This window comes from Dasypus novemcinctus, chromosome 18, assembly GCF_030445035.2.
Source record: "Dasypus novemcinctus isolate mDasNov1 chromosome 18, mDasNov1.1.hap2, whole genome shotgun sequence".
Taxonomy (NCBI): domain Eukaryota; kingdom Metazoa; phylum Chordata; class Mammalia; order Cingulata; family Dasypodidae; genus Dasypus; species Dasypus novemcinctus.
The window spans coordinates 32,304,490-32,314,827 of NC_080690.1; the positions used below are offsets into that span (position 1 = coordinate 32,304,490).

General features: G+C 43.7%; 1 pseudogene; it reads right to left on the reverse strand.

Moving 5' to 3' along the window:
• Window positions 1–248: 248 nt before the first annotated feature.
• Window positions 249–845, reverse strand: LOC101425122 (survival motor neuron protein pseudogene; annotated as a pseudogene).
• Between the last annotated feature and the right edge of the window lie 9,493 nt (window positions 846–10,338).

Here is a 10,338-nt window from a genome sequence, read left to right on the forward strand (position 1 = left end):
AGCCCCATTTACAAGAAACTGTATTTTGTAATGAGAGACAAGGAACAGGATTCATTTGTTTAAAGTAAAACAAGTAAGGTGATTTAAGGATAGAGAAGAGCCATAGAGTTACACTTTGCCAACGAACATATAGGAGTGCTGGAAGACTTGGCTGGAAGACTTTGGATTCATTCCTGACTGCATCGTGAACCAGCTCTGGGCCTTGAGCAAGCCGCATAGTTTCCTCATTCGAAAGCTGAGGGCTTTTCCTAAGCTCCCAGTCCTGATCCTGGCCTGGTGGGTGGCGGAGGCAGAAAAGAGTCCCATGGAGCAGCTTTTCACTTCATGTTGTTTGGCGTATTTCCAAGAGACTTGGAGGAGTGCTCACTTTCATCTGTTGAAAGTTGACTCTCAGTTTCATTCTCCTGAGCATTCAGTTCTACATTATCAGTTTCTTCAAAGGTTGGGAAAAGTAAGTCAGATTTTGCTCTTCTCTATTTCCATCCCCAGTGTAAACCACAACGCAGGTTATCTCTCGCAAAATCGATTGAAGCAAGGGTACCTGGGTAAATGCAGCCATCTTCTGACCAAATGGTGGAACATTTGTTGCCAACTTTCCACTGTCTCAATTGAGTTGTGATGTTTCTCTTATTAACAGCGTTTCTTTTACGTATGCCTTTTGGTTTGTCCAAAGCTTCAGAAATGTCGCCATTCTTTAGAGCATGCTTAAATGAAGCCAAAGCTTTCTCATAGGCTTTTTTCAATGCTGCATCATCCCAAATATCAGAATCATCACTCTGGCCTGTGCCCTGCCAGAAAAGCACCAACTCCTGCCAGGGTTGCCATTGCCATCCATCGCCATCCATTGCCATCCATCACCATCCATCGCCAGGGTGAGCCTATTGTAGGATCCATGGGGTGAGGCTCCAACCTTTTAGAGTTTATCCAAGGAAATTTTAAATGGTGTCTTTTCATTTTCCATTTTTAAACGCCCTTATAACAAATGGATGCATTCAAAATCATCATGCCAATGCCAACTACAGCCCTTTGTCCATCTTTAATGTCTCCTTACTACCCCCACCCTGAGGTCACTAGGTCACAGGGTCGTCTTGTGTCTACTACAAATTATTCTTCAGATATAAGGTCTTATTCTCTGGCTCTATGTATGGAAAATGTTGGTTTAAATCAACTTTATTCCAACCTCAACCTAAGTCACTCTTGGGGCCCTCTATTCCCACTTGAGGCAATGGCCTTTGTGGTCATCTGTCCATATGGGTTATCACTGAGGTGCCCAGTGTCCCAGTCCCACAGCAGGTCTTTGGAGTATGGGGAACTTGGGTGAAGGAGGGAGTCCTGGCCTGTCATCTGGCCTCCCAAGAAGAACCACATGGTCACTCCCTCCAAGATCTTGCCATCTCCTTGGGGCACAACCAGAGAGACAGCATGATGTGCTCTTGAGGCCGACATATAGCCGAGGATCTTTCCTCCCTCTTATCTCACTGCTTCTCACCATTAGCTGGTGAATAAGAACAGAAGCTGGGAAGTGGATGTGGGTCAGGGAAGCGAATGTGGCTCAAGTGATAGGGCCTCCTCCTTCTATATGGGAGGGCCCAGGTTTGATCCCTGGGACCTCCTGGTGAAAAAGTAGAGAAATGGTGCCTGCACAGTGAGCTGAGTCCCTGCGCGAGTGCACACATGGTGAAACAGTGCCTGTGCAAGTGAGTCACACAGCAAGGTGATGATACAACAAAAGAGAGATAAAGGGGAGAGTCAAGGTGAAGCGCAGCACAGACCAGGAACTGAGGAAGTGCAATTAACAGGGAACCTCTCTCCACATCAGAGGTCCCCAGGATTGAATCCCTCTGAATCCTAGAGGAGAAAGATGAGCAGAGAAGACAAGAAGAGAAGTAGATACAGAAGATCACACAACGAATGGACACAGATAGCAAAAAACAGCAGGGTGGGAGCAGGGGAGGGGAAATAGTCTTTAAAAAAATAAAAGAATGGAAGCCCATGTACCAATTGTCTACATATGTAAAAGTTATCAAACTAACAAACTGTTCAACAGAAGAGTTTATATTCTCCTTTCTTGACAAACATACCTATAAAGCACATGCCACCTTCCTACCCCTCTGGCACTCCAGGGGTACAGTCTGCCCTTGGAAAGAGGCTCATGCAGGTCCTGGTTGCAGGCCTAGAGTTCCAGGATCCCGGGTATCTGAGTGTGACCTTAGAAGGGGATGGTGTGGGCTCAGGGTGAGTACGTCTCCTTAGTGAATTCCATCAGCAGTGGGCACAGCCAGCGCATGTCACTCTAGCATGAGATTTAGGGCTTTTCTTGGCCCTAGCTAAACCACCAGGCCAGGAGGAGAGATAGGTTTGTAAAGGTTTCCAATTATCTCAAAAACGTTTTGATTGTACACCCATCAATTTTTTAAAAATTTAATAAAGGGAATCCTGTATGGTATTCATGATTGTTTTGTTAACTTACAACTTCTCAAATAAAATAAAAAGTACATAAAAATAATTTAAAAACTAAACACTAAACTAATAGCTAATAAATTAACATGTTTGAAGTAAAAAAAAATTAAGAACCTCTCTGGATAAATATGAATATGTATTTTTGTATTTCTAAAATATATACAGGGAAGCAGACTTGGCCCAGTGGTTAGGGCGTCCATCTACCACATGGGAGGTCCCCGGTTCAAACGCCGGGCCTCCTTGCCCTGTGTGGAGCTGGCCCATGCACGGTGCTGATGGGCGCAAGGAGTGCCGTGCCCTGCAGGGGTGTCCCCGCATAGGGGAGCCCCATGCGCAAGGAGTGCACCCCGTAAGGAGAGCCGCACAGTGCAAAAGAAAGTGCAGCCTGCCCAGGAATGGTGCCACACACACGGAGAACTGACACTACAAGACGACTCCACAAAAAGAAACACAGATTCCCGTGCCGCTGACAACAACAGAAGCGGACAAAGAAGACGACGCAGCAAATAGACAGAGAACAGACAATGGGGGGGGGGGGGAGGAGGGAGAAGGGGAGAGAAATAAATAAATAAATCTTTAAAAAAATAAAAATAAAAAAATAGAATATATACATGTACTACTGTGGTTATATGCTAAATACATTACAAAATACATTTAAAAACTAGATTTTTTAAAAGGATGGGTTAAAAATAGTTGCAAAGGGAAGTTCTCTTCTTTTCTATCCCTAGGCTCTACGTGGGCTCTAGGGGTGCCTGTGCTAGAGAGCAGCGCCTCAGTGTCCCAAAGACCTGAGCCCGGCAGGGGGCTGGCAGTGTCCCCGCCGCGGGGAGAGGACTGATAGGGCCCTTGTGGGGCCTCTCCTGCCCCACCAGGAGAGGGGGCTGTCCTGACCTCCAGCTACCTCTTATTGGGTAGATGCCTATCATGTTGTACCCCTAATTTTGAGAGGAGGAATGCCCAGTGGAGAGCTAAGATGAAAAATTCCAGGCATTGTGCAAAATGAGGAAGATGGACTCTCAGGCTTTTAGCTTTCTTCCAGCCCTGACAGCCTATGGGAAGGGAAGGAGGAAGAGTTGAGAAAAGGGAGGTGGGCAGGGGGGTGGATTAGCAAGTGGTTTGGGGGAACTCTGTATTGGTTTCAGCTGAAAAAAAAAATCCAGGCATTCGGCTTCTTTGCACACCCTCACCTTGACTCATGCACACCGTTTTCTGCTACCTGCAATATCATCCAGAGCCTTCCTCAGCCCCTTTGCCATCTCTGAATCTCAGTTTGCTCACTGGTAAAAAATAAGAAGTAAAAAGTACTAACACCCACTTCAGAGGATCATGGCAAGGCTAAAATGAACCAAAAGTGTGGCTGACTATAAATGGCCCGCAGGAGTGAGGGGTCCTAGGCTCCTGCACTCATCAGGTCACCTAACCACCAGGACGCGGTGGGTAGCTGGAGGGAAGAGAGACCAAAGCGATGGGAGCTGACTGTCCGAGGCAGGGCTTCAGCAATGGCCCACTCAGTGGGGGGTGGGGTGCAGGCTTCAGCTATTATGTGCACATAAAGGTCCAACCATTCTTCTTATATATATATATATATATATATATATATATTTTTTTTTTTTTTTTTTTTAATGGAGATAGCTGGGATTGAACCCAGGACCTCGTGCATGCAAAGCAAACACTCAACCACTGAGCAGCAGCTCCTTGACTCTTCAAATTCTTTTACAAGTGACCCTGAATTCTTCTGATCAATGTCTGCTAAAACTAAAACAGGGGGCAGATGTAGTGCAAATGGTTGAGTGTCAGCTTCCCATGTATGAGGTCCTGAGTTCAATCCCTGGTACCTCCTAAAAACAAAACAAAACAAATAAACAAAAACACTAAAACAGGTAGTTAAGAACATAGCATCCAACAGAGCTGAGTTATGGGTAAGTGACTTTACCTGCCTGAACTTAAGCTTCCTCTTCTATAAAATGGAAGTGATGGCTGTGATCCCCTCACAGGGTTGTGGGGAGATTAATGTGGTGATGTGTGGAACTGGCTTCTCATTCCACAGAGCACCTAACACAAGCTCATCCAATAATGTTAGCTGTAATTTTACTTTGATGGAGGTAGGGATTGGTAATAATTTTTTCTGTAAAAAAGATGTCATCCAAGGTACCAGGGGCTGGAGGTCATGGGCAGGAAAGAAATAACCATTTCCTTATTTTCCTTTTGTATTGTTTGCTTTTCATATCACATGTATATGTCATAATACAAAAATTTATAGAAGGACCCTTAGACTAGAGTGGGTTGGCAGTTACACAGATCCACAGACACACTACAAACTGAGGGGTCCTCAAGGAAGCCGGGGTGGGGAGGAAGGGACTCCCTCTTCCTGGGTCATGTCAAATGTCCTCAGCCCAGTGAGTATGGGTGCTCACCCTTCGCCATAAGCAGTGAGGGTCCCAAGAGACTGGGAAACCTTTTGGCCCTTATCAATCAATTCCCAAAAGTCTGTTTATTTAGGGCTATATTAGCCAAAGGGTTGCTAATGCAAAGTACCAGAACTCTGTTGGCTTTTATAAAGGGTATTTATTTGGGGTAGACGCTTACGGATACAAGCCCTAAGAGTCCAAATTAAGGTTACTTCCTTACCAAACTCTAAGCAAGATGGCAGGCAACTTGTAAGGGTTCGGCCTTCCTTTTTCCTCTTAAGGCTCTGTGGTCCCAGCCTCTTCTGAGCTCAGTTGTAGGCTGGCATAAGGCTTGTCTCTCTCCCCAGAGTTTGTTTCTTTCCTGGCTTAGATGCTCTGGTCTCTTCACAAGGTCAGCTGTAGACTATCAGGCTCATCTCTCTTCCCAGGGCCTCTATCATGTCTAATGAGCTCTCTCTATTCCTTTATGTTCTACTCTTCTGTGCATCAACTTCGTGTAAGAATCTTTTTTATCAGCCCACCAAGAGACCTGGGATTCAACGCTGAGTTGGACTCTAATGACATGGTTGAATCAAAGCCTTAATCTTAATTTAATCAGACATCTCAGCTGAATCTAATACAATCAAAGGATTATCACACCCAGAGAAACAGACCAGTTTACAAACATAATCAAATACCTTTTTTGGAATTCACAAATAAGATCAAACTGCCACAGTACCAAAGAAAACTGGAATGGAATTATGCAATTTGAATCTTGACTAGGCCTTGGTTTCTCCCTATGTAAGTTGGGAGCCTCATCCTTGAGTTGTGAGGCACAAGTGATACATTAGACACAGGTACAACTTGGTTATTTGGAACCAGGTTTAGAGCCAGGCAGGCCTGGTTTCAGATCTTGATTTTGCTGCTTACTGGCTGGGTGACCTCAAGCAGGTTATTGAACCTGGGACTTGGGTCTGTGCTCTGGCCAGAAGGGACAGTGGTTAGTGCATATTCTGAGCTAGTGAGTGACTGGGGAGAAGTGGGGCATCCAACTGTGTTTGGTCAAAGGCTGGTCAATGGTTAGGCACAAAGCTGGAAACCTAGGGTCCAATTCCAGCTTTGACCCTGACTCAGACTTTTGACACCATGCGTCCAAACAGGGCTCTCTCCGGATGATATACAATGATGGGGTTCAACTGGATGAATAATTTCTTTTTATCCCCCCTTGTGGCTTTTTGCGTGCAGTCTGCTCTCTGTGTCCATTCACTGTGTGTTCTTCTGTGTCTGTACTTGTTTTTATTTATTTCCCCCACTCCCTTGCGGCTTGTTTTGCTGTCTGCTCTCTGTGTTCGTTTGCTGCAAGCTCTTCTGCATTTTTGCTTGTCTCCCTTTTTGTTGCGTCACCTTGCTGAGTCGGCTCTCCATGGTGCTTCCCGGCTGGGCGGCACTCCGCAGCGTGCAGGCCAGCCTGCCTTCACAAGGAGGCTCCGGGACGTGAACCCAGGGCCTCCATATTGTAGATAGGAGCCCAACTGATGTAGCCACAGCTGCTTCCCTGGATGAGTAATTTTTTTTCATTGTTTATTACTTTTTCCCCCAAGATTTATTTTATTTCTCCCCACTCCCCGTTGTTTTTGCATTTGCTGTGTCTGTTTGTTGTGTGCTTGCTTACTTTTAGGCAGCACCAGGAACCAAACCTGTGACCTCCTGTGTGGGAGGGAGGCACCCAATCGCTTGATCCACCTCCGCTCCCTGCTTTGTTGTGTCTATCATTATGTTTTTCCTCCTGTGTCTTTTGATGCATCATCTTGTTGCATCAGTTTACCACAGCAGCCCATTATGTCAGCTAGTTGTCTTGCTTATCTTCTCTAGGAGGCACTATGTTGGAGTATTAGCCAGCATAAAGCATGCTGGGATACTTGACATGACTGCTTTAAACAAAAATGTTTGAAGTTTGGCATGGAAATAAATGGCTTGGAAAGAAGTCAGTGAAAGGAGACAGTGACTTCTTGTTCCTCATTGTGTTGGTACATGTTAGGATCAATGTGCATAGTGTTTGCCATGTTTTTAATTATAGCTTTGCTAGGGGCTTTTTGCTAAATAGAGCATTGTTTGGAATTGTACAAATACTGACTTGGTACAATAAACTTGTCAGTAGCATTTGCTCTGATCCTCTGAACCCCAGTCTGCATGATTTTTCGTTTCTTCATGAGTCACTGTTAACAGCACTGGGAACTGAACCTGGGACCTCCCATGTGGTAGGTGGGAGCTCAATCCCTTGAACCACATCTCCTTCCTTTATTACTTTATTTTTGTGTCTTTATTTGTTTTTTTAATATTACATTAAAAAAATATGTGGTCCCCATACAACCCCCAACCACCTCACCCCACTCCTCCCCCCATAACAACAATCTCCTCCATCATCATGAGACATTCATTGCATTTGGTGAATACATCTCTGAGCACCGCTGCACCTCATGGTCAATGGTCCACACCATAGCCCACATTCTCCCACAGTCCTCCCAGTGGGCCATGGGAGGACATACAGTGTCTGGTAACTGTCCCTGCAGCACCAACCCAGGACAACTCCAACGCACAAAAATGCCCCCAATCACTATATTTTTAACTTTTTACTTGGAAATAATTTAAGTTTACAGGAAAAAAAGCAAAAACAGTTCAAAGAGCACTAAATATTATTATTAGAGAAGTTGTGAGTTTACAAAATAATCATGCACAACATACAGGATTTCAATATGTCACTCACCAGCAACATCTTGCTGTGTTACAAATGATGAAAACACATCCTCAGGATAGTACTGCTAACTATAGACCATAGGTTACATTTGGTGTATGTTCCGCATAAAACATCCTATTATTAACACCATGTATTAGTATTGTACATTTGTTATATAGTTCATGAGAGAACGTTCTCATGTTTGTACTGGTAACCAGTTTCCTTCATCCTCCATAAGGTTCACTGTGTTATACCGTATCATGCCTTGAACAGTCCATCCAAAGTGTACATTCAGTGGCTTTCCAGTTCATCACAGAGCTGTGATATCAATGCCTCAGTCAATTTTAGAATGTTTTCAATACTCCAAAAGGAAAAAGTCCCATACCATCTTATTCCCGCTAGGGTTGACCCTTATATTATCCTCTGGCTTTCTTTCTATTGACATTTATGTCCCTAGACTACCCCTTTCAGCCACAATCACATTTGCAAATCAGCAGTGTTATTTACAGTCATTGTATTGTGTTACCATCAATTCTATCCATTTCCACACATTTGCAATCAACCTTATCAAAAATTCTACATACATTAAGAACTACCCCCCCCCACCCTTTCAACCCTCATTCTATCTCCTAGTAACCTATACTCTATATTTTAACTCCATGAGTTTACTCATCATTATTTAGTTCATATTAGTGAGACCATTCAAAAGTTGTCCTTTTGTGTCTGGCTTATTTCACTTAACATAATGTCCTCATGGTTCACCCATGTTGTCATATATATCCTGACTTCATTTCTACTTACAGGTGAATAGTTTTGCAATATAGATATATTCTACCACATTTTGTTTATTCATTCCTCAGTTTATTCCATTGATCAATATGGCTATCTTTATTCTAGTACCCTGCTGCTTTTACCACTGTGGCTAAGTAATAATGTTTTAAAGTCAGGAAATGAGAGTCTTCCAACTTCATTCTTCATTTTTAAGACATTTTAGGGGAAGGAGATGTGGCTCAAGCGATTGAGCTCCCTCCTACCACATGGGAGGTCCATGGTTCACTTCCCAGTGCCTCCTAAAGAAGACAGTGAACTGGCACGACGGGCAGGCACAGCAAGCTGACACAACAAGATGATGCAACAAGAGACACAGGAGGGAAAACATAATGAGAGACACAATAAAGCAGGGAGTAGAGTTCCTGGTGCCTCCTAAAGAGGTTGAGCAGGATGGCAAGCTGGCACACCAGGCAGGTGCAGCAAGCTGACATGACAAAGTGATGCAACAAGAGACACAAGAGGAAAAAGCACAAGAGACACAACAAAGCAGGGAATGGATGTGGCTTGAGCAAATAGGTGCCTCCCTCCCACATCTGAGGTCCCAGGTTTGGTTCCTGGTACCTCCTAAAGAAACAAAGAAGATGAACAAACACAGTAAGCACAATGAGGGGGTAGGAGAGATAAATAAATAAGTCTTTTTTAAAGAAGATACTATTTAAAAAAGACATTTTTGGCTATTTAGGACCCTTTTACCCTCCAAATAAATTTGATAATTGACTTTTCCATTTATTTTAAAAAGGCTGTTGGAATTTTTATTGGGATTGTGTTCAACACATCTTTTTTTTTTTCTTAGAGATTTATTTTATTTATTTCTCTTCCCTTCCCCCAGGTTGTCTGCTTTATGTCCACTCGCTGTGTGTTCTTCTGTGTCTACTTGCACCCTTAGTGGCACCAGGAAACTGAGTCTCTTTTCTGTTATGTCATCTTGCTGCGTCAACTCTCTGTGTGTGCGGCACCACTCCTGGGTGGGCTGTGCTTTTGTTCATGCAGGGCAGCTCTCCTTGCAGGGCGCACTCCTTGTGCGTGGGGCACCCTCACGCAGGGGGGTCCCTGCATGGCATGGCATTCCTATGTGCAACAGCTCTGTGCATGGGCCAGCTCACTACACAGATCAGGGGGGGCCCTGGGTATCGAACCCTGGACCTTCCCACATGGTAGGCAGACGCTCTATCTGTTGAGCCACATCCGCTTCCCTCAACACATCTTAACAATATTTAGTCTTTCAATCCATGAACTCAGAATGTCCTTCCACTTATTTAGGTCTTTGTTTTCCTTTAGCAATGTTTTTTCGTTTTATGAACACAGATCCTTACATCCTTGGTTAAGTTTATTCCTAAATATTTTATCCTTTTAATCACTATTGTAAATGGAATTTTTTCCCTAACTACCTCTTCAGTTTGTTCATTACTATTGTGTAGAAACTGCTGAGTTTTGCACATTAATCTTGTATCCTGCCACTTTGCTGAACTTGTTGATTAGCTCAAATAGATTTGTTGTAGATTTTTTTGGACTTCTAGGTATAGGATCATATCATCTGTGAATAGCAAAAGTTTTACTTCTTTCTTTACTGTTTGGATGTCTTTTATTTCTTTTTCTTGCCTAATTGCTCTGGTTAAAACTTTTAACACAATATTGAACAACAGGAGTGACAGTGGACATCCTTGTATTGTTCCCAGGGATGAGGATTTTTCACACCATGATCATTCACTCATCCATTCAACAAATACTCATTAAGCACCTACTAGGTTACCAGGCATTGTCCTTTGCTGTGGAAAAACAGCAGTGAACAAAATGGGCAGAAACCCCTTACCTCTTCTACATGCCAGTGGAAAAGACAAACATATTTCTTACATATATATAAGAAAGTAGTATGTGCTCTCAAGAAAAATAAAGCTGGGTAAGGGAATGGGTGGGGGTGGGGATCTG